The sequence below is a fragment of the Anabrus simplex genome, chromosome 1 (genome assembly GCF_040414725.1).
Source record: "Anabrus simplex isolate iqAnaSimp1 chromosome 1, ASM4041472v1, whole genome shotgun sequence".
In the NCBI taxonomy this organism is placed as follows: Eukaryota; Metazoa; Arthropoda; class Insecta; order Orthoptera; family Tettigoniidae; genus Anabrus; species Anabrus simplex.
In genome coordinates this window covers 1,715,047,194-1,715,071,652 of record NC_090265.1, presented here as the reverse complement: position 1 = coordinate 1,715,071,652, position 24,459 = coordinate 1,715,047,194, and the positions used below count along the sequence as shown (strand labels likewise).

Sequence of the window (24,459 nt, the reverse complement as noted above, 5' to 3'; positions counted from 1 at the left end):
AACCAGTACCAAAATTAACATGTTCTAACTTAATGTTGGTACTACTTAATAACAGTGTATTGAAAAGCTGGAACCTCTATACCTTCTCTCCTCTGTGGGTGGGGGTGGTAGAAAAACACAAATGGTATCCCCTGCCTGTCGTAAGAGGCGAATAAAGCGGCCTCAGGGGCTCTTAACTTTGGAGTGTGGGTTGGCGACCACGAGGCCCTCAGCTGAGTTCTGGCATTGCTTCCACTTACTTGTGCCAGGCTCCTCACTTTCATCTATCCTATCCGGCCTCCCTTGGTCAACTCTTGTTCTTTTCCGACCCCGACGCCATTAGGTTTGCGAGGGCTAGGGAGTCTTTCATTTTCCCGCCATTCGTGGCCCTTGTCTTCCTTTGACCGATATCTTCCATTTTTCCCTCTCATTAGTGTTATATAGAGGATGGTTGCCTAGTTGTATTTCCTCTTAAAACAATAATCACCACCACCACCACCTGTCCACTTCACAACATTTCATTTTTCGAAGTGTTGGATCCCTTTATTTTTTCCCTCTAATTAGTGTTATATAGAGGATGGTTGCCTAGTTGTACTTCCTCTTAAAACATTAATCACCACCACCACCACTTGAATGGTACTTTCCTGTTCAAAATCTTTATTGATTTTGCCTTCAGATCATAGATGTTGCTATCTTTTCGCAGTATTCTCACTTTTCCGTGACCACCGGGTAGGCTGTGATACTCCATAGGCGATACAATATCTTCTTTCTCTCTGTATTTTTTCTCTACGTTCCCGAACACTCGATCTGGCGGCAAAAAGCTATGACCTCGAATGGGAAAATAATGTTCAACTGATGTGAAAACTTTAGACTTTTCGAGGAAACGTGCCACAGATCCTAATAAAATACTATTCTTATTTTGGGATACACAAGAGTCTGAAAATAGCCTGAGTTTTTTTATATCTAGCCCCTTCCTTGTTAAGATTATTTTCTAAGTGCTCAAGATAGTCTTTAACACCCGAAGCTATATCATTCGCTCCACGACCCCTTCTGTCTCCAACCACGTATAAAAGAAAACTTTACTTTTGTTCAGTCGCTTTTCATTCGACATGACACAAAGATTATATAACCATGCTTGTCTCAGGTAAAATGCTTCCTCTATAGATATTTTAGGAATGGGTTGATTTTGTTATATGTCAAATATAACATCAACATGACTATCATCCTTTTCTTTAAGTATGGCAAAAAAATTATTAGCTCGTGCTTTGTGTAATTTATAATCGAGCCTTGTTCCTAACAACGTCATTTTTCGTATCTTTAATTATCAATAAAAGTTCTTTACACGTTGAACATGTATCTAAATTGAATTTCGTATAGAAAATTTGCTTGTACTTTGAGATTGAACATTTTGATTTCCCTTATAAATCTCTTTCTTTGCAGAAATGAACATACATTTTATTGATTTTAAGGTCCGGATACTAACATTCATACATTAAAAAAAACAATGGAATCTGACATGTCAGCAAAATATCCAGCAGTCTAGCGACGTTTGCTGTAATGAGCGAGTTTTGGTATACCGCATATCGTAGTAATGAGCGAGTTTTGGGAAAACGACCCATATTTAGCTGCTTGTTATGATGACAATAAACAACTTTTGCTAAAACCAGTTTAAGGACATGAAAGCCAAGTGACCTAACATCCATGTCCCGTATATAACTCAATTCACCCCATTTTTGCAATGAGCGAGTTTTGAAAAAACAGTCCTCAATTATAGACCAAGGCTGTTATATTGGTCTATAAATGCTTTAGTTCTTAATGTTGATGCTTAGTTCTGGCAGGCGTTTGGTTTAAGAATGAAGGTTCTTTTACTTATTACTGCTTTCGGCATCTGCATTCTTTAGCAGCTGCAATATATACTGGTGGGTTTGTGTGTCTAAGAATGCGTATTTCCTTCTTTATAATCCCATTTCTGTATTGCTTAGCAACAACTGCATTATTTAAAAATCTCCTAGTAAGCTCTAAACATGCATCGTTCAAGAGGAAAGAAGATGTCAGAAGCATGTTATGAAAATGGTAACTGGATAACGTATGATTGTATGCCTATGTCCTGTCATTTAGATAGTAGTGTGCATGAAGTCAAAAGCATTAGATCTATAAATAAAGCAAACAACTTACCTCGGGATGTCTAAACGATTCTCTTATTTGGCCATGTAGTTATCTTGCTGCTTAAATGGCAGATCTGCCTTTGCAAAACACAAATTGCTCTTCAGGAATTATTGAATCTGCAGGTGAATCTATTCATTTCACAAGGAGTTTCATCAGGATCTTGAAGAGCACAAATTTCAAAGCTATGCCTTGATATGAATTGGGGTCGCTGAAGTCACCTTTCCCTTTATGTAACACATTGAGTGATGCATCCTTCCATCTTTCTGGTATGATGCCTAGAATAAGACATTGATTCAGCAGACTCATCTTTCAGAATGTAATCGAGCAATGTAATCAATCACTACTGATCTACATTTAGGGCAGTTGCCCAGGTGGCAGATTCCCTATCTGATGTTTTCTGAGCCTTTTCTTAAATAACTTCAAAGAAATTGGAAATTTATAGAACATCTCCCTTAGTAAGTTATTCCAATTCCTAAGACCCCTTCCTATAAACAAATTTTGCCCCAATTTGTTCTCTTGAATTCCAACTTTATTTTCACAATGTGATTTTTATTACTTTTAACGACGCCACTCAGAATTATTCATCTACTAATATAATTCCAGGCCATCTCTCCACTGACAGCTCGGAGCATACTGCTGAGTCATGCAGCTCGTCTCCTTTCTCCCAAGTCTTCCCAGCCGAAACTCTTTTGTAACACTACTCTTTTGTTGGAAATCTCCCAGAACAAAGCGAGCTGTTTTTCTTTAGACTTTTTCCAGTACTTGAATCAAGTAATCCTGGTGAGGGTCCCATACATTAGATCCATACTCTAGCTGGGGCCTTACTAGAGACTTAAATGCCATTTCCTTTAAATTTTTACTACAATTCTTAAACACCTTAATAACCAGGTGCAGAAACCTGTACCCTTTATTATTTATGTGATTCCTCTTATGAAGATCTTTCCTTACATTATCACCTAAGAACTTACAATGATTCCGTTAAAGAACGTTCAACCCATCAATGCAGAAAATAAAACTGAGAGGACTTTTCCTATTTGTGAAACTCACAACCTGACTTTTAATCCTGTTTGTCATCATACCATTGCCTTTTGTCCATCTCACAACATTTTCAAGGTCATTTTGCAGTTGCTCATATTTCTCACTCTATACAAAATATCAACATTCACTAAAAGCATTATCTCTGATTCCACTTCTTCATTAACATCATTTATATGTATAAGGACACATAATTATCCAATAATAATGCCTTGAGGAATTCCCCTCTTGATTATTACAAGGTCAGTTAAAGCTTTGCCTAGTCTAATTGGACATAGTTATGCATTCGTAGACTAAGGGACAATATGTTCCTTTCAGAATTTTCCTGTATTCTGGTGGCCAAGGATCCAAATTTCAATATAAAAATAAGAAATGCCGACTTTCTTCAGTAAAATTTCCAGTAAAATAAAAAACCCTAAGCGCCACACGATTTAAGTCCATTACTCTTTTTCACATTTGAAGACCAAGTATTATCTTAAAAGGCAATAAAGACCAACCGAATAAACATTTCGCAATTGTAGACCAAGGCTGTCCTATGGTCTATAAATGCTTTGGTTCTTAATGTTGATGCTTAGTTCTGGCAGGCTTTTGGTTTAAGAATGAAGGTTCTTTTACTTAATACTGCAATTGGCATCTGCATTGTTTAGCAGCTGCAGTGTATTCTGGCGGTTTGTGTGTCTAAGAATGCGTATTTCCTTCTTTAAAATCTTCCCCTGTGGGTGGGGGCGGTAGAATAACACCCATGGTATCCCCTGCCTGTTGTTAGAGGCGACTAAAAGGGGCCTCAGGGGCTCTGAACTTTGGAGCATGGATTGGCGACCACGGGGCACTCAGCTGAGTCCTGGCATAGCTTCCACTTACTTGTGCCAGGCTCCTCACTTTCATCTATCCTATCCGACCTCCCTTGGTCAACTCTTGTTCTTTTCCAACCCCGATGCTATTATGTTTGCGAGGGCTAGGGAGTCCTTCGTTTTCACGCCCTTCGTGGCCTTTGTCTTTCTTTGACCAATAACTTCATTTTTCGAAGTGTCGGATCCCTTCAATTTTTCCCTCTGATAGGTGTTATATAGAGGATGGTTGCCTAGTTGTACTTCCTCTTAAAACAATAATCACCACCACCACCACTTTATATTCCCACTTCTGTATTGTTTAGCAACTACTGCAGCATTTAAAAATCTCCTAGTAAGCTCTAAACAAGAAGATGTTAGCATTCGCAATAACTGTTATGAAAACGGTAACTGAATAATGTGTAATTGTATCCCTATACCTTGCCATTTAGATAGTAGTGTGCATGAAGTCAAAAGCTATAGATCTACAAATAAAAGTGAACAACTTACCTCGGGGATGTCTAAGTGATTCTCTTATTTGGCCATGTAGAGATCTTGCTGCATGAATGGTAGATCTGCCTGTGCGAAACCAAAATTTCTCTTCAGGAATTTTTCAATCTGCAGCTGAATCTATTCATTTCACATGGAGCTTCATCAGGATCTTGAAGAGCACAAATTTCAAAGCTATGCCTTGATATGAACTGGCATCACTGGAGTCACCTTTCGCTTTACATAACACTACGAGTGATGCATTCTTCCACCTTCCTGGTGTGGTGCCTAGAATAAGACATTGATTCAATAGACTGTTATCACATATTTCAGAATGATATCAAGCAATGTAATCAATCACTACTGATCTACACTTAGGCCAGTCACCCAGGTGGCAGATTCCCTATCTGATGTTTTCTGAGACTTTTCTTAAATGACTTCAAAGAAATTGGAAATTTATTGAACATCTCCCTGAGTAAGTTATTCCAATCCTTTCCTATAAACAAATTTTGTCCTTATTTATCCCCTTGAATTCCAACTATGTTTTCACATTGTGATATTTCCTACTTTTAAAGACACCACTCAGAATTATTCATCTACAAGTGTCATTCCATGCCATCTCACCACTGACAGCTCAGAGCATACTGCTTAGTCATGCAGCTCATCTCCTTTCTCCCAAGTCTTCCCAGCCCAAACATTTTTGTAACACTAAATTACTCTTTTGTTGTAAATCACCAGAATAAATTGAGATGAATTTTAAAAAAAAATTTCCAGTTCTTGAAACAAGTAATCCTGGTGAGGGTACCATACACTGGAACCATAATGTAGTTGGGTTCTTAAGTACTAGAGATTTATATGCCCTTTCCTTTACATCTTTACTACAACCCTTCAACACCTTCATAACCAGGTACCAAAATCTGTACCCTTTATTTACAATCCCATTCATGTAATAACCCCAATAAGGCATCTTTCCTTTCATTACCTTTCATTTACACCTAGGAACTTAAAATGATTCCCATAAGGAACCTTCACCCATCAATGCTGTAATTAAAACTGAGAGGGCTTTTCCTATTTGTGAAACTCACAACCTGACTTTTAGCACTGTTTATGGTCAAGGCATTGCCTTTTGTCCATCTCACAACATTATCGAGGTCATTTTGCATTTGCTCACAATCTTGTGACATATTTTTTACTCTATACAATATGACATCATTCGCAAAAGCCTTCTCTCTGGTTCCACCTCCCCAAGGGCTCTGAACTTTGGAGCGTGGGTTGGCGACCATGGGGCCCTTAGCTGAGTCCTGGCATTGCTTCCACTTACTTGTCCCAGGCTCCTCACTTTCATCTATCCTATCCGACCTCTCTTGGTCAACTCTTGTTCTTTTCAGACCCCGATGCTATTAGGTTTGCGAGGGCTAGGGAGTCTTTCATTTTCATGCCCTTCATGGCCCTTGTCTTCCTTTGGCCGATATCTTCATTTTTCGAAGTGTCGGACCCCTTCCATACTTTCACTCTGATTAGTGTTATATAGAGGATGGTTGCCTAGTTGTACTTCCTCTTAAAACAATAATCACCACCAGCACCACCTCCAATTCCACTTCTTTACTCAAATCATTTATATGTATAAGGAAACATAAATGTCCAATAATAATGCCTTGAAATTCCCTTCTTAATTATTATAGGGTCAGATAAAGCCTTGTTTAGTCTAATTCTATGTAGTTATGCATTCGTAGACTAAGTGACAATATGCTCCTTTCAGAATTTTCCTGTATTCTTGCAGCCAGGAATCCAAATTTCAAGGGGCCAATGACCTTCGATGTTAGGCCCCTTAAAACAACAAGCATCAGCCAAATTTCAATATAAAACTAAGAAATGCCAACTTTCATCAGTAAAATTTCCAGTAAAATAAAAAACCCTAAGCGCCATACGATTTAAGTCCATTACTGTGTTTCGCTTTTGAAGACCAAGTATCATCTCATTTGGAGACCAAGGCTGTCATATGATCTATAAATGATTTGGTTCATAATGTTGATGCTTAGTTCTGGCAGGCTTAATAATGCATTGGGCATCTGCATTGTTTAGCTTCTGCAGTATATTCTGGAGGGTTTGTGCGTCTAAGATTGCGTATTTCCTTCTTTATAATCCCAATTCTGTATTGCTTAGCAACTACTGCAGTATTTAAAAATCACCTAGTAGGCTCTAAACATGCTTCCCGCTGTGGGTGGGGGCAGTAGAATAACACCCACGGCATCCCCTGCCTGTCGTAAGAGGTGACTAATAGGGGCCTCAGGGGCTCTGAACTTTGGAGCGTGGGTTGGCGACCACGGGACCCTCAGCTGAGTCCTGGCATTGCTTCCACTTACTTGTGTCAGGCTCCTCACTTTCATCTATCCTATCCGACCTCCCTTGGTCAACTCTTGTTCTTTTCCGACCCCGACGCTATTAGGTTTGCGAGGGCTAGGGAGTCTTTCATTTTCACGCCCTTCGTGGCCCTTGTCTTCCTTTGGCCGACATCTTCATTTTTCGAAGTGTCGGCCCCCTTCCATATTTTCCCTCTGATTAGTGTTATATAGAGGATGGTTGCCTAGTTGTACTTCCTCTTAAAACAATAATCACCACCACCACCACCACCTCTTTCATTTTCACGCCCTTCGTGGCCCTTGTCTTTTTTTGACTGATATCTTCATTTTTCGAAGTGTCGGATCCCTTCCCTTTTTTCCTCTGATTAGTGTTATATAGAGGATGGCTGCCTAGTTGTACTTCCTCTTAAAACAATAATCACCACCACCACCACCGCTCTAAACATGCATCCTTCGAGAGGAAAAAGATGTTAGAAGCATTAGGCATAACTGTTATGAAAACGGTAACTGAATAATATATGATTGTATCCCTATGTCCTGTTGTATAGATAGTAGTGTGCATGGAGTCAAAAGCTAGAGATCTATAAATAAAGCATACAACTTACCTCGGGGATGTCCAAGTGATTCTCTTATTTGGCCCTGTAGAGATCTTTCTGCTTGAATGGTATCTCTGCATGTGCGAAACCCAAATTGTTCTTCAGGAATTTTTGAATCTGCAGTTGGATCTATTCATTTCACAAGGAGTTTCATCAGCACCTTGGAGAGCACAAATTTCAAAGCTATGCCTTGATATGAATTGGGGTTGCTGGAGGCACCTTTCCCTTTATATAACACTTTGAGTGATGCATTCCTCAATCTTGATGGTTTGGTGCCTAGAATAAGACACTGATTCAGCAGACTGTTATAACATCTTTCAGAATGTAATCAAGCAATGTATTCAGTCACTACTGATCTACATTTAGGGCAGTCACCCAGGTGGCATATTCCCTATCTGATGTTTTCTGAGCCTTTACTTAAATGACTTCAAAAAAATGGGAAATTTATTGAACATTTCCCTTAGTAAGTCATTTCAATCCGTAACTCCCCTTCCTATAAATAAATATTGCCTCAATTCGTCCTCTTGAATGCCAACTTTATTATCACATCATGATATTTCCTACTTTTAAAGAGACCACTCAGAAATATTCATCTACAAATATCCTCCCACACCATTCTCCACTGACACCACATAGCATATTATTTAGTCACACAGCTCGTCTCCTTTATCCCAAGTCTCCCCAGCCCTAATTTTTTGTTACACTACTCTTTTGTTGGAAATCACTCAGAACAATTCGAGCTGCTTTTCCTTAGATTTTCTAGTCCTTGAATCAATAATTCTGGTGACGGCCCCATACACTGGAACCGTACTCTAGTTGGTATATGCCCATTCCTTTACATCTTTACTACAACTCTTAAACATCTTCATTACGAGATGCAGAAATCTGTACACTTTATATACAAACCCATTTATGTGATTACCCCAATGAAGATCATTCCTTACATTAACACCTAGGTACTTACAATGATTTCCATGAGGAACATTCACCCCATCAATGCAGTAATTAAAATTGAGAGGGCTTTTCCTATTTCCCCCTGTGGGTGGGGGCGGTAGAATAACACCCACGGTATCCCCTGCCTGTCGTAAGAGGCGACTAAAAGGGGCCTCAGGGGCTCTGAACTTTGGAGCGTGGGTTGGCGTCCACGAGGCCCTAAGCTGAGTCCTGGCATTGCTTCCACTCACTTGTGCCAGGCTCCTCACTTTCATCTATCCTATCCGACCTCTCTTGGTCAACTCTTGTTCTTTTCCGACCCCGACGCTATTAGGTTTGCCCTTCATGGCCCTTCTCTTATTTTGGTCGATATCTTCATTTTTCGAAGTATCGGACCCCTTCCATTTTTTCCCTCTGATTAGTGTTATATAGAGGATGGTTGCCTAGTTGTACTTCCTCTTAAAACAATAATCACCACCACCACCACTGCTTTTCCTATTTGTGAGACCCACAACCTGACTTTTAACCCCATTTATCATCATACCATTGCCTTCTGTCCATCTCACAACATTATCAAGGTCATTTTGCAGTTGCTCACATTCTTGTAACTTATTTCTTACTCTGTACACAATAACATCATTCGCAAAGGCCTTCTCTCTGATTCCACTTATTTACTCACATTACTTATATATGTATAAGAGAACATAAATGTCCAATAATAATGCCTTGAGGACTTCCCCTGTTAATTATTGTAGGGTCAGATAAAGCTTCGCTTAGTCTAATTGGACGTAGTTTAGCATTCGTAGACTAAGCGATAATTTGCACATATCAGGCTTTTCCAGCAATATGGTGGCCAAGACTTCAAATTTCAATATAAAAATAAGAAATGCCAACTTTCTTCAGTAAAATATCCAGTAAAATTTAAAAACCTAAGTGCCACACGATTTAACTCCATTAATGTGTTTCGCATTTGAAGACCAAGTACCATCGTAAAAGGCAATAGTAGACCAACCGACTAAACATTTTGCAATTGTAGACCTAGGCTGTCATATGGTCTATAAATGCTTTGGTTCTTAATGTTGATTCCCCCTGTGAGTGGGGGCAGTAGAATATCACCCACAGTATCTCCTGCCAGTCGTAAGAGGCGAATAAAAGGGGCCCCAGGGGCTCTGAACTTTGGAGCGTGGGTTGGCGACCATGGGGCCCTTAGCTGAGTCCTGGAGCCCCAGGGACTCTGAACTTTGGAGTGTGTGTTGGCGACCACGGGGCCCTCAGCTGAGTCCTCCCCCTGTGGGTGGGGGCGGTAGAACAACACCCACGGCATCCCCTGCCTGTCGTAAGAGGCGACTAAAAGGGGCCTCAGAGGCTCTGAACTTTGGAGCGTGGGTTGGCGAACACGGGGCCCTCAGCTGAGTCCTGGCATTGCTTCCACTTACTTGTGCCACGCTCCTCATTTTCATCTATCCTATCCGACCACCCTTGGTCAACTCTTGTTCTCTTCCGACCCCAACGCTATTAGGTTTGCGAGGGCTAGGGAGTCAATTTTCATGCCCTTCGTGGCCCTTGTCTTACTTTGGCCGATATCTTCATTTTTCGAAGTGTCGGATCCCTTCCATTTTTCCCTCTGATTAGTGTTATATAGAGGATTGTTGCCCAGTTGTACTTCCTCTTAAAACAATAATCACCACCACCACCACCACCTCAGCTGAGTCCTGGCATGGCTTCCCCTTACTTGTGCCAGGGTCCTCAATTTCCTCCATCCTATCCCACCTCCCTTGGTCAACTCTTGTTCTTTTCCGACCCCGACGCTATTAGGTTTGCGAGGGTTAGGGAGTCTTTCATTTTCACACCCTTCGTGGCCCTTGCCTTACTTTGGCCGATACCTTCATTTTTCGAAGTGTTGGACTCCTTCCATTTTTTCTCTGATTAGTGTTATATAGAGGATGGTTGCCCAGTTGTACTTCCTCTTAAAACAATAATCACCACCACCACTATCACCATCTTAATGTTGATGCTTAGTTCTGGTGGGCTTTTGGTTTATGAATGAAGGTTCTTTTACTTATTACCGCATTCGGCATCTGCCTTGTTTAGCAGCTGCAGTATATTCTGGTGGGTTTGTGTTTCTAAGGCCTATATTACACCTATCACATTTCTGTGTCACAGAATATTATAAAATCTTAGATCACATGAATGTGATGAAATTTGCTCATTAAGGACTTCTTGAGTATATTACGCTATGCCAAAGCTTTTATCATATGTTATGTCACAGTACTGTAATGATGAATCCACGCTCCAGGGCCAGAGGAGATTCTTCTGATACTCCTACAGGAAGGACGGGAGATACTCGTCAATTCCCTGACAGACCTCTTCAGAGCTAGTCTAGCTTTAGGGTACGGCCCAAAATCATGGTCTGAAGCTAAAGCAGTATTCATACCTAAACCTGGAAAGGCATACTATGCCCAAGGAAGTGGTGGTGATTATTGTTTTAAGAGGAAGTGCAATTAGGCAACCATCCTCTATATAACACTAATCAGACAGAAAAATGAAAGGGGTCCGACACTTCGAAAAATAAAGGTATCGGAGAATGGAGGACAAGGGCCACGAAGGGCGTGAAATGAAAGACAACCTAGCCCCGCAAACCTAAAAGCGTCGGGGTCGGAAAGAACAAGATTTGACCAAGGGAGGTCTCATAGGATAGATTAAAGTGAGGAGCCTGGCACAAGTATGTGGAAGCAATGTCAGGACTCAGATCTTGACTCTTTACTCAGTCAGAGCTGACGTCGCTAACAACAATGGTGATTGTTCAGCATTGTGTAAAATTTGTCACCATCCACCATTCTTAAATAACATGACCTAAAATACGATTCTAGCAGGCGGTGGCATAGTTGATTAAGACATTGTTTTGAGGAATTTGTATAACTTCTTGATCACTATTTATCTAAGATATAATAAACATGTGGCACTTACAGTACACTTTACTTGTGCTTTACTTGAAGAATATCTCTTCTTCCAATCTAGTACACTTTATTTGTGCTTTACTTGAAGAATCTCTCTTCTTCCAATCTAGTACACTTTATTATGTTAATTCTTTCAAATTCTCTCGTCTTTCAATCTCTTATAATACCAATATAAATGGTCCATTATAGGACATTATAATTTTTTTTCCTTTTTTTTTCAGCTAACTCATTCCTGGTTGCCAGCGTTTCGCCCTCGTGTGCTAGGCTGGGCTCATCAGTTGATACCTAGCACACCTACCAAGATGCTGGCTAGTGCATACTGGGCAGGCCACTGCGTAGGTTAAATGTAGCCACCGGCAGTGCCAATACACTATGAGACACTTTGTCTCATTATCAAAAATTGATGCCTGCTTGGCCATCAGATGATTAGATGTTAATTCCGTTAGGGAATCTGAAATATTTCAATCTCTTATGCGCACTTTTAAATTAATCAATTTTCATTGACCTACTATGCCCAAACCAAAGCATCCTCCTTCATGCTGAAAGCAATGGAGAAAATTCTGGATAAATATATCAGAAGAACAGTGCAACTGAACTCAACATTATATAAAGTAATCATAGAAAGAGATGTCAATATTATAGAATGTTAAGCTTGGTAACACATGCCTCCAAAATTATTACAAGAATTATGTACCATCGCATGGAGAATAGAAGAAAATCTCTCAGAGGATCAATTCTGGTTTAGGAGAAACGGAGGAACAAGAGAAGCAATTCTGAGCCTTAGAACAATTATTGAACAAGCCCTAAGAATCAATAAGAACATCCTAATTGCTTTCATTGATATAGAGAAAGCGTTTGATAATGTTAACTGGAATACTATGCTTAAAGCCCTTAGAAGTCTGAAAGTGGACTACAGAGATCGGAAAATCATCTATCAGCTGTACAAGTACCAGACAGCGTTTGTAGGAAAGGAGCAAATCAATGAGAAAATAAGAAAAGGAGTATGGCAGGGATGTGGTCTGTCACCTCTATTATTCAATGTGTATTTAGAAGAAGCAATGAAAGAGTTATCAGCCACCTCCACTTACTTGTGTCAGGCTCCTTACTTTCATCTATCCTGTCTGACCTCTCTTGGTCAACTCTTATTCTTTTCCAACCCCGACGCTATTAGGTTTGCGAGGGCTAGGGAGTCTTTCATTTTCAACCCCCTGTGGGTAGGGACGGTAGAATAACACCCACGGTATCCCCTGCCTGTCGTAAGAGGCGACTAGAAGTGGCCCCAAGGGCTCTGAACCTTGGAGCGTGGGTTGGCGACAACGGGGCCCTCAGCTGAGTCCTGGCATTGCTTCCACTTACTTGTGCTAGGCTCCTCACTTTCATCTATCCTATCCGACCTCTCTTGGTCAACTCTTGTTCTTTTCAGACCCCGACGTTATTAGGTTTGCGAGGGCTCTTCGTGGCCCTTGTCTTTCTTTGGCCGATACCTTCATTTTTTGAAGTGTCGGATCCCTACCATTTTTTTCTCTCTGATTAGTGTTATATAGAGGATGGTTGCCTAGTTGTACTTCCTCTTAAAACAATAATCACCACCACCACCACCACTCATGGAATAAAAATAAATGGCCAACTATACCAAACAATACGTTTCGCGGATGATATTGCTCTCATAGCTGAAACTGAGAAAGAGATACAGACCTCACTAAAGAAATTGAATGATCTACTAATACTAAAGTGTAACATGAATGTTAAAAAAACAAAAACCAAGACCCCGGATGGTAAACAGGATGTTAATGTTTGGTTGGAAGGAGAAAAAATTGACTCAAGTAAATCAGTTCAGTTATTTGGGAAGCATCATTATATCTGATCAGAGGTGTGGAAAGGACGTCCGTTCTCAAATAGCCCAGCCTAAAGGAGCTTTCAATAAAATTTAAAAAAAAAGAAGCCTGTTGACCTCCAAGGCAATATCTCTACCGGTAAGAAAGCATTTCATTAAGAGCTTCATTTTGAGCATTGTGTCCTATGGCTCTGAAACCTGGACTCTATCAAAGGCTGATAAGAAAAGAATAGATGCATTTGAAATGTGGTGCTGGCGTCGAATGTTACAAATACTCTGGACTCACAGGCTAACAAATGAAGAAGTTCTCAAGAGAGCTGAAGAAGAGAAAATGATCGCGAAAAGAAGATGTAGTTGGAGAGGTCATTTACTGCAGCATTCATCATGGTGCACCACACTGCTTGAAGGGAAACTGGAAGGAAATACTAGAAGAGGACGACCAAGAGCAGGGTTCCTCGATGGCATTAACGGGTGACGTCCATATCAACTAATCAAGCAGCTGGCTCAGGATAGAAGGTCGTTGGATGAGGACAGTCATGCTACCCACAAATCATCAGGTTGAGGAGAACAAGAGAGAGAGAGAGAGAGAGAGAGAGAGAGAATATTTTTGTCAATTTTCAGTCTTCTGTTCCTGCTTTTATAATCTTTGTGCTTCGAATTGTACAACTTTGCATGTGATTCATAATATTCATAATATTAAATAAGAAGTTTTGTGGTTACCACAGACCATGTGCGCTTATTATCCGCCATTTTCTTTCTGAATTGTCACAGACTTGATCAAAGGTATGATCATGAGTATAACTTTTATCACACAACTGTGTCACAGCTAGATGTGATCAAAGATGCTGTATTACACTGTAAAATATTTTATCACATAAACATTATCAAACTTCTGTGACACAGAGATGTGATAGTGTAATATAGGCCTAAGAATGCATATTTCCTTCTTTATAATCCCACTTCTGTATTGTTTAGCAAATGCTGCATTATTTACAAACCTCCCAGTAACCTTTAAACATGCATCCTTCAAGAGGAAAGATGATGTAAAAAGCATGATATGAAAATGGTAACTGAATGGTACAATTGTATCCCTATTCCTGTCATTTAGAGTGTGATAGTACATATATCACACCCCCGAATTATATGTAGAAGGTAGAGATATTATTGTCAGTATTCGATTTATTATTATTATTATTATTATTATTATTATTATTATCGGTATTTCATTTGTAGGTTTTGTCATTTATATTTATAAGCTGGAAGATATCCACATATGTAGGTATGAGTAATTTGTTTTGCACGAGTGGGAAAACATTGCTGTAATAACTCTGGTAATTTGAATGAGTCATATGGCTACCCCAGTGTCTGTTGTGATGTACTTGTGTCAGGAAATTCCATTAGTCATGTATATATCCCAGCCTGATGAGATGAGCTTGTTGTTGTACCAGGGAAATTTGATGATTCATGTAAAACTCCCGAGTGTTTGTTTATAACTTGGGAGAAAGAAGAGGTTCACTCATGATTGGCTGGCAAGCACCAATCCAGACGTATCATCTGAGAGGAGGGGGATGTTGATGTCTATAAAGGTTGATGATACGGCGGCAATGAGAGACATTGTAAGGAACATTGTAAGGGTGATTGTAGAGGTGATTGTAAAGAAACGAGAAGGAAGATAACTACAACTACAACTACAACTACAACTGACGCACTGTACGGGAAGGAAGTGGTGCTGATACATAGTACTGGAGTGACACGGCTGCAATGGACTGGACTTCAAACGTTCGTGGAGCGTAGTCTTGTTATGTTTGTGGAAAGTGGCTGTTTGTGGAGAGTGCTTGCGCATTAAGTATTGTAGCACTTGTGGCGGCCTAGCATTATATGTTGGTGAAAGCTATCTCAGACTTTCCATAAATTTATATGTTGAGGATCGACAGACGTGTGTATATATCTTTACAACAAGTGTTAAAATATGTGAACACAGTAGTACAAGGTACAGTATCTGTGTGATGTGATAACTGCCGATTATGAGAATCGGTAAATCGAATTGATATAGAGACAGTGAAGGGTGTTTATCTTCATACATGTACATTGTTCATCGGACTATCTACAAATGGTAGCTTAGTTCTCGCTTTCGTTTTCCCACGATTTTCATTATTGTTGTTGTTGTAAATATGGAGTCTTCCAGCAATATTTTATGTGTGTATTATATGTATAATGTTGTATGATGATGAGGTGCTCATGCACGGAATTTGTTCAGAATATAGTTAGCTATTTTAGAATCAGTGTTATTGATAAACCTAGGTGCAGTTCCTACCTAGTTAGTCGTTTTCAGGAGGTTAGGTAAGGCCTGCAACAGATGTACCAGTACGCAGCATTATGTACACGCCCTGGGATATACAGCTTATCATGCTCTTATCTAAATTCGAGGGATCCATTCTGGTGAACTCTGGCACCCATACTACGGACATTTCGGTTAATTATGCTTATTAATTTTATTAAGTTTTTGAGTAATTTTATTTATATATTTTTATTCATGATTTTATTTATTTATTATTATCATCAAAAAATTACAAGAGAGTAGTGTGCATGAAATCAAAAGCATTAGATCTATAAATAAAGTGATAAATTTACCTCGGGGATGTCTAAATTATTCTCTCATTTGGCCCTGTAGTGGTCCTGCTGCTTGAAAGGCAGATCTGCCTGTGCAAAACCCAAATTGCTCTTCAGGAATTCTTGAATCTGCCATTGAATCTATTCATTTCACTAGGAGTTTCCTCAGGATCTTGAAGAGCACAAATTTCAAAGCTATGCCTTGATATGAATTGGGGTCACTGGAGTCACCTTTCCCTTTATATAAAACTTTGAATGATGCATTCTTTCATCTGACTGGTTTGGTGCCTAGAATAAGACATTGATTCAGCAGACTATTATCACATCCTTCAGAATGTAATCAAGCAATGTAATCAATCACTACTGCTCTACATTTAGGGTGGACGCCCAGGTGACAGATTCCCTATCTGATGTTTTCTGAGCCTTTTCTTAAACGTCTTCAAAGAAATTGGAAACTTATAGAACATCTCCCTTAGTAAGTTGTTCCAATCCCTAACTCCCCTTCCTATAAACTAATTTGGCTCCAATGTGTCTTCTTGAATTCCAACTTTATTTTCACATTGTGACCTTTCTACTTTTAAAGACACCGCTCAGGTTTATTCATCTAGTAATGTCATTCCATACCATCTCTCCACTGACAGCTCGGAGCATACTGCTTAGTCACACAGCTCATCCCCTTTCTCCCAAGTCTTCCCATTGCAAACTTTTTGTAACACTACTACTTTGTTGGAAACATCCAGAACAAATCGCCAGCTTTCCTTTAGATTTTTTCCAGTTCTTGAATCAAGAAAGTATACCGTTTCCTTTATATCCTTACTACAATCCTTAAACACCTTCATATCCAGGTGCAGAAATCTGTACCCTTTATTTACAATCCCATTTATGTGATTACCCCAACGAAGTTCTTTGCTTACATTAACACCTAGGTACTGAAAATGATGCCCGTAAGGAACTTTCAGCTCATCATTGCTGTAATTAAAACAGAGAAGCCTTTTCCTATTTGTGAAACACACAACCTGACTTATAACCCAGCTTATCATCATACCATTGCCTTCTGTCCTTCTCACAACATTATCAGGTTCATTTGGTAGTTGCCCACAATTTTGTAACTTATTTCTTACTCAATACAAAATAACATAATTCGCAAAAAGCCTTCTCTCTGATTTCACTTCGTTACTCACATCATTTATATGTATAAGGAAACATAAATATCCAATAATACTGCCTTGTGGAATTCCACTCTTAAATATTACGGGGTCAGATAAAGCCTTGTTTAGTCTGATTGGACGTAGTTATGTATTCATAGACTAAACGACAGTTTGCACATTTCAGGCCTTTCCTATATTCTGGTGGCAAAGACTTCAAACTTCAATATAGAAATAAGATGTGCCAACTTTTTTCAGTAAAATTTCCTATAAAATTGATAACCCTAAGAACATTAAGATTTAAGTCCATTACTGCTTTTCATATTTGAAGACCAAGTATCACTTTAAAAGGCAATACTAGACCAACTGACAAAACATTTTGCAATTGTAGACCAAGGCTGTCACTTTGTCTATAAATGCTTTGGTTCTTAATGTAGATGCTTAGCTCTGGCAGGCTTTTGGTTTAAGAATGAAGGTACTTTTACTTAATATTGCATTTAGTATCTGAATTGTTTAGCAGCCACAGTATATATGGCAGGTTTGTGTGTCTAAGAATGCATATTTCCTTCTTTATAATCCCACTTCTGCATTGTTTAGCAACTACTGCAGTATTTACATATCTCCTATTAAGCTCTAAACATGCATCCGTCAAGAGGAAAGAAGATGTTAGAAGCATGTTATGAAAATGGTAACTGAATAATGTACGATTGTATCCCTATGTCCTGTCATTTAGATAGCAGTGTGCATGAAGTAAAAAGCATTAGATCTACAAATAAAGTGAACAACTTACCTCGGCGATGTCTAAGTGATTGATTTTTCCCTAGGGGCTCTAATCTCGGGAGCGTGGGTTGGCGACCATGGGGCCCTTAGCTGAGTCTTGGCATTGCTTACACTTTCTTGTGCCAGGCTCCTTATTTTCATCTATCCTATAGAACCTCTCTTGGTCAACACTTGTTCTTTCTGACCATGAAGGTATTAGTTTCCCAAGGCCTAGGGAGTCTTTTATTTTTATGCCCCTTCTGGCCCTGTTCTTTCCTTGGCTGAACCTTCATTTTTCGAAGTGGCTGATCCTTTCCATTTTTTCTCTCTGATTAGTGTTATATAGAGGATGGTTGCTTAGTTGTACTTCACCACCACCACCACCACCACCACCACCACCACCACCGTCTAAGTGATTCTGTTAATTGGTCCTGTAGAGATCTGCCTGTGCAATACCCAAATTGCTCTTCAGGAATTTTTGAATCTGGAGCTGAATCTATTAATTTCACAAGGAATTTCATCAGGATCTTGAAGAGCGCAAATTTCAAAGCTATGCATTGATATGAAATGGGGTCGCTGGAGGCACCTTTCTCTTTATATAACACTTTGAGTGATGCATTCTTAACTCTTTCTGGTATGATGCCTGGAATAAGACATGATTCAGCAGACTGTTATCACATTTTTAAAAATGTAATCAAGCAATGTACGCAATCACTACTGATCTACATTTAGAGCAGTCGCCCAGGTGGCAGATTACCTATCTGATGTTTTCTGAGCCTTTTCTTAAATGACTTCAAAGAAATTGGAAATTTATTGAACACCTACCTTAGTAAGTTACTCCAATTCCTAACTCCCCTTCCTATAAACCAATTTTGCCCCAATTTGTTCTCTTGAATTCCAACTCTATTTTCATATCGTGATCTTTCCTACTTTTAAAGACACCACTCAGAATTATTTATCTACTAATGTCATTCCTTGCCACTCTCCATTGATACCTCAGAGCATACTGCTTAGTAATGCAACTCGTATCCTTTTTCCCAAATCTTCCCGGCCCAAACGTATTTTTGTAACCATGAACGTATTACACTGGCGTAGCATGGGGAGAGGTGATATTCCACTGGCGGATAGGGGAGTCCTAACCGGCTTGCCGGTGGACTTGAGGAGAAAAAAATATCTCTCACGGACCAAACACACAACCTCCTGTGGGTGGGGGACGCAAACGAAGAATACACCCATGGTAACCCCTGCCTGTCATAAGAGACAACTAAAAGGGGTGACCAAGGTATGATCAAACTAGAAACATGAAACTACCATGGGTTGCATTTACTTGCGTGAAGTACCACTATGTTGGGTACCAAATAAGTTTGTGATTAGTAGCACTATATGAGCAACACCATGGGATAAGAGAACCCATGGTTCTGGCTTGCCTATGATTAGTACCAACTACATGAGGAACAACACGGGATTGTACGAGTCCCTGTGGTTAGTACCCTTATGTGATGAATGCCATAGGCTTGCGTTGCCTGTAGATGGCACCGCAATGTCCTAAACAGATTCACAAGTAAGTATTTATTATTTTCCACCTAGTCGATACAATGATTGCTTAAGGCAATTTAATGGTTAAAAGTGGTTCATGTTTCGTATTTTATCAACATCTTCAGCCACATAACACTGTTTAGATGAAAAATATATAAAATTGACAAAGTAATGCTTAAGAGGAAGTGTTCTTAAAATTAACATAAGATTGACAACATTAAAACAAACAAAAACTCAAGAGAAAATATATAAATTATTACTACAATTGAAAGCAGTTGTCAAGGAAACACTTGTACAATATTCCATACAGAGTATGTCCTAAATGAATATTCTTTTCTTAATAATTCATGAAAAAAGGTCAAATTATAAATTATACAGTTTATAGGTAATTGTCGAAATGAAGAAAACCAGATATCACAATGTGGTTCTTATTATTAATGCAGATGAAAATATAACTAATTCCTAGTTGTCAATTCTTATTAAGCATGCTTTCCTTTGGAACAGTAACTCCTGTCATTCTTTCACAGTCTTGTGTCTGGTGTAATATTGATGATGCGTTCTTCCTTGCTCTTGCACCTGAGGAGGTGGAGGAGCGGGGGATATAGGTGTGTCAAGAACCTCCTTGCTGCCACCTATAGCTTCAACCGAGGAGGAATAAGTTGTAGGGCTATCTGTAGATGGAGAAATTCCAATTCTTTTTTCGTGATCTTTCTCAAGCATTTTCAAATATACTAGAATTTGATAATATAAAGGATTCTTATATTCTACAGCCTCATTAAGGTTATCATTTTTCTTTATAAGTTGGTCTAGATGAATGTATAGATCTTCATATGTGTTCATTAAGCTGCCCTTCTTTAATTTCTTTATGATGGTCAGGTCTTGTTCTATGTTGGTAAATTTATGACCTGTGGCAGTCATGTGTGATCCCATAGCTGAGAATCTTCTATGTTTTTCAGCATTCACACGTTCCAAATAACCAACTTTAAAATTGCGGCCAGATTGTCCTATGTATGTATTCTTGCATTCGATGTTTCATGTTGTTATTGGTGGAAAATGCAATTTTGAAATTTCTTCTCTTAAATAAATTTGTTATTACATGTATGTTTGGATTATTATATGTGAACTTGATGTATTTTTCAGTTTTACTAGGTTTGATTGCTAATTTAGAATGCTGCTTCTCCGAAAATTTATTAATTATTTTATCAATCATGTTATTGTTGAAACCATTCAAGAGGGCTTGTTGTCAGATAAATCCCCCTGTGGGTGGGGGTGGTAGAATAACACCCACGGTATCCCCTGCCTGTCGTAGGAGGCGACTAAAAGGGGCCCCAGGGGCTGTGAACTTTGGAGCGTGGGTTGGCAACCACGGGGCCCTAAGCTGAGTCCTGGCATTGCTTCCACTTACTTGTGCCAGGCTCCTCACTTTCAACTATCCTATCCGACCTCTCTTGGTCAACTCTTGTTCTTTTCCGACCCCGACGCTATTAGGTTTGCGAGGGCTAGGGAGTCTTTCATTTTCACGCCCTTCGTGGCCCTTGTCTTCCTTTGGCCGATATCTTCATTTTTCGAAGTGTCGGATCCCTTCTATATTTCCCTCTGATTAGCGTTATATAGAGGATGGTTGCCTAGTTGTACTTCCTCTTAAAACAATAATCACCTCCTGTCAGATAAACAACAGTTCTTTATTCCTTTCAGATTTGGATAAAGGAATACTAAACTCTCTGTTAATGTAACTATAATATGCTGACCTTTTCTGTGTCTCAGGGTGTTTGTTTTAATGTTGTCAATCTTATGTTAATTTTAAGGACACTTCCTCTTAAGCATTACTTTGTCAATTTTATATATTTTTCATCTAAACAGTGTTATGTGGCTGAAGATGTTGATAAAATACGAAACATGAACCACTTTTAAACATTAAATTGCCTTAAGCAATCATTGTATCGACTAGGTGGAAAATAATAAATACTTAATTGTGAATCTATTGAAGTGTGATACGGACCATGAAACTGATTTTATGTAATGTCCTAAACAGATAGGTGTGTAATAAACATGTGAATTTTATTACCTGTGTGTAGTACCATAATGTGTGGAATACCGTGAATCTATGCTATTCTTGATTAGTACCGCAACATGACAAATAATAAGGTTCCACTTTCCTAGCGATAAGTCCCATTGTGAGGGGCTGCTGACTAGGATTTTGGACCCCTATCGACTACAAATATCAGATTCAGTATTGTGCTATAAACCCCCTGTGGGTGGGGGCGGTAGAATAACACCCACGGTATCCCCTGAATGTCGTAAGAGGCGACTAAAAGGGGCCCCAGGGGCTCTGAAATATGGAGCGTGGGTTGGCGACCATGGGGCCCTCAGCTGAGTCCTGGCATTGCTTCCACTTACTTGTGCCAGGCTCCTCACTTTCATCTATCCTGTCCGACCTCTCTTGGTCAACTCTTGTTCTTTTCAGACCCCGACGCTATTAGGTTTGCGAGGGCTAGGGAGTCTTTCATGTTCATGCCCTTCGTGGCCCTTGTCTTTCTTTGGCCGATATCTTCATTTTTTGAAGTGTCAGACCCCTTCCATTTTTCCCTCTGATTAGTGTTATATAGCGGATGGTTGCCTAGTTGTACTTCCTCTTAAAACAATAATCACCACCACCACCACCAACCATTGTGCTATAAAGCAGTCGCTGGGTCACTAATACTATTGTTCTACACCAGCTACTGTGCACGTGAGGCACTGTGGGTCGGTTCCACTGATAGTTTCAAATTCATATCCATCCATCCTTCCATTCATCCTTCGTCCTGATGTTTTGAATAGTGGTCAGTGGATGTTTTTGGGCTTTTAATTTGTCATTTCCTTCTGTGCATTTTAGGGCTGATGACCTAGATGTTAGGCCCATTTAAACAACAAGCATCATCATCATCATCAGTTTTTGTAACACTACTCTTTTGTTGGAAACAAAAAAGAACCAGAACAAATCGAGCTGCATTTCTTTCTCTTGAAGGTTTCCCCCTGTGGGTGGGGGCGGTAGAATAACACCCACGGTATCCCCTGCCTGTCGTAAGAGGCGACTAAAAGGGGCTCTGAACTTTGGAGCGTGGGTTGGCGATCACGAGGCACTCAGCTGAGTCCTGGCATTTCTTCCACTTACTTGTGCCAGGCTACTCACTTTCATCTATCCTAAGCGACCTCCCTTGGTCAACTCTTGTTCGTTTCCGACCCCGACGCTATTAGGTTTGCGAGGGCTAGGGAGTCTTTCGTTTTCACGCCCTTCGTGGCCCTTGTCTTTCTTTGACCAATATCTTCATTTTTCGAAGTGTCGGATCCCTTCAATTTTTCCCTCTGATTAGTGTTACATAGAGGATGGTTGCCTAGTTGTGCTTCCTCTTAAAACAATAATCACCACCACCACCACCTTCTTCTTTTCCGATCCCAACAGTATTACGTATGGAGACCTAGGAAGTGTTTCATTTTCAGTCCCTTCGTGGCCCTTGTCTTCCTTTGTCCAATACCCTTTTTTGAAGTGTCGGACCCCTTCCAGTTTTTCTCTCTGATTAGTGTTATATAGAGGATGGTTGCCTAGTTGTACTTCCTCTTAAAACAATAATCGCCACCACCACCACCACCTCATAAGGAGCTTTCACCCCATTATTGCAGCAATTTAAACTGAGAGGGCTGTTCCTATTTGTGAAGCCCACAACCTGACTTTTAACCCCGTTTATCATCATACCATTGCCTTCTGTCCAGCTAACAACATTATCAAGGTCATTTTGCAGTTGCTACCAATCTTGTAACTTATTTCTTACTCTGTACAATATAACATCATTTGCAAAAATTCGTCTCTCTGATTACACTCCTTTACTTTCATCATTTATATGTATAAGGAAACATAAATGTCCAATAATACTGCCTTGAGGAATTCCTTCTTAATTATTACAGGGTCAGATAAGGCTTTGCCTAGTCTAATTGGACATAGTTGTGCATTCAACATTTTGCCCATTTCAGGTTTTTCCTGGCCAAAATTCAAACTTTAATATAAAAACATGAAATACCAACCTTCTTCAGTAAAATTTCCAGTAAAATTAACAACACTAAGCGTCACACAATTTAAGCCCATTACTGTGTTTTGCATTTGAAGACCAGGTACCATATTAAAAAAGAAATAGTGGATCAACCGACTATACATTTTGCAATTGTAGACCAAAGCTGTCACTTGATCTATAAATGCTTTGGTTCTTAATGTTTATTCTTAGTTCTGACAGGCTTTTGCTTTAAGAATGAAGGTTGTTTTACTTAATAATTTATTCGGCATCTGCACTGTTTAGCACGTGCAGTATATTCTGGCGTGTTTGTGCATCTAAGGATGCGTATTTCCTTGTTTATAATCCCACTTCGGTATTGTATAGCAACTACTGCAGTATTTACAGATCTCCTAGTAAGCTCTAAACATGCATCTTTCAAGAGGAAACAAGATGTTAGAAGCATTAGGAATAACTGCTATGAAAATGGTAACTGAATATTGTACGATTGTATCCCTCTGTCCTGTAGCTTAGATAGTAGTGTGCATTAAGTCAAAAGCTTTAGATCTATAATTGAAGAGAACAACTTACCTCGTTGACGTCTAATTGATTCTCTTGTTTATCCCTGCAGAGATTTTGCTGCATGAATGGTAGATCTGCCTGTGCGAAACACAAATTTCTCTTCAGGAATTTTTTAATCTGCAACTGATTGTATTCGTTTCACAAGGTGTTTCAACAGGTTCTTGAAGAGCACAAATTTCAAAGCTATGCCCTGATATGAATTGGGGTCGCTGGAGTCACCTTTCCCTTTATATAACACTTGAGTGATACTTTTTTCCATCTTCCTGGTATGGTGCCTAGAATAAGATACTGATTCAGCAGACTGTTATCACATCTTTCAGAATGTAATCAAGCAATGTGTTCAGTTACTACTGATCTTTATTTAGTGCAGTCACCAAGGTGGCATATTCCCTATCTGATGTTTTCAGAGCCTTTACTTAAATGACTTCAAAAAAATTGGAAATTTATTGAACATCTCTCTTAGTAAGTTATTCCAATCCCTAACTCCCCTATCTATAAACAAATTTTGCCACAATTTGTCCTCTTGAATTACAACTTTATTTTACATTGTGATATTTCCTACTTTTAAAGACACCACTCAGAATTATTCATCTACTATTGTCATTCCATGCCATCTCTCCACTGACAGCTTG

General features: G+C 39.4%; 1 long non-coding RNA gene across 1 annotated transcript; it reads right to left on the bottom strand.

The window, feature by feature from the left end:
* Nucleotides 1-2,180: 2,180 nt before the first annotated feature.
* Nucleotides 2,181-24,047, bottom strand: LOC136858708 (uncharacterized). Its single transcript, XR_010858661.2, has 5 exons — nucleotides 23,837-24,047; nucleotides 15,808-16,074; nucleotides 7,462-7,728; nucleotides 4,518-4,784; nucleotides 2,181-2,420 (listed from the first exon to the last, which is right to left on the bottom strand). It is a non-coding gene; the product is annotated as an uncharacterized lncRNA (long non-coding RNA).
* Nucleotides 24,048-24,459: the final 412 nt, after the last annotated feature.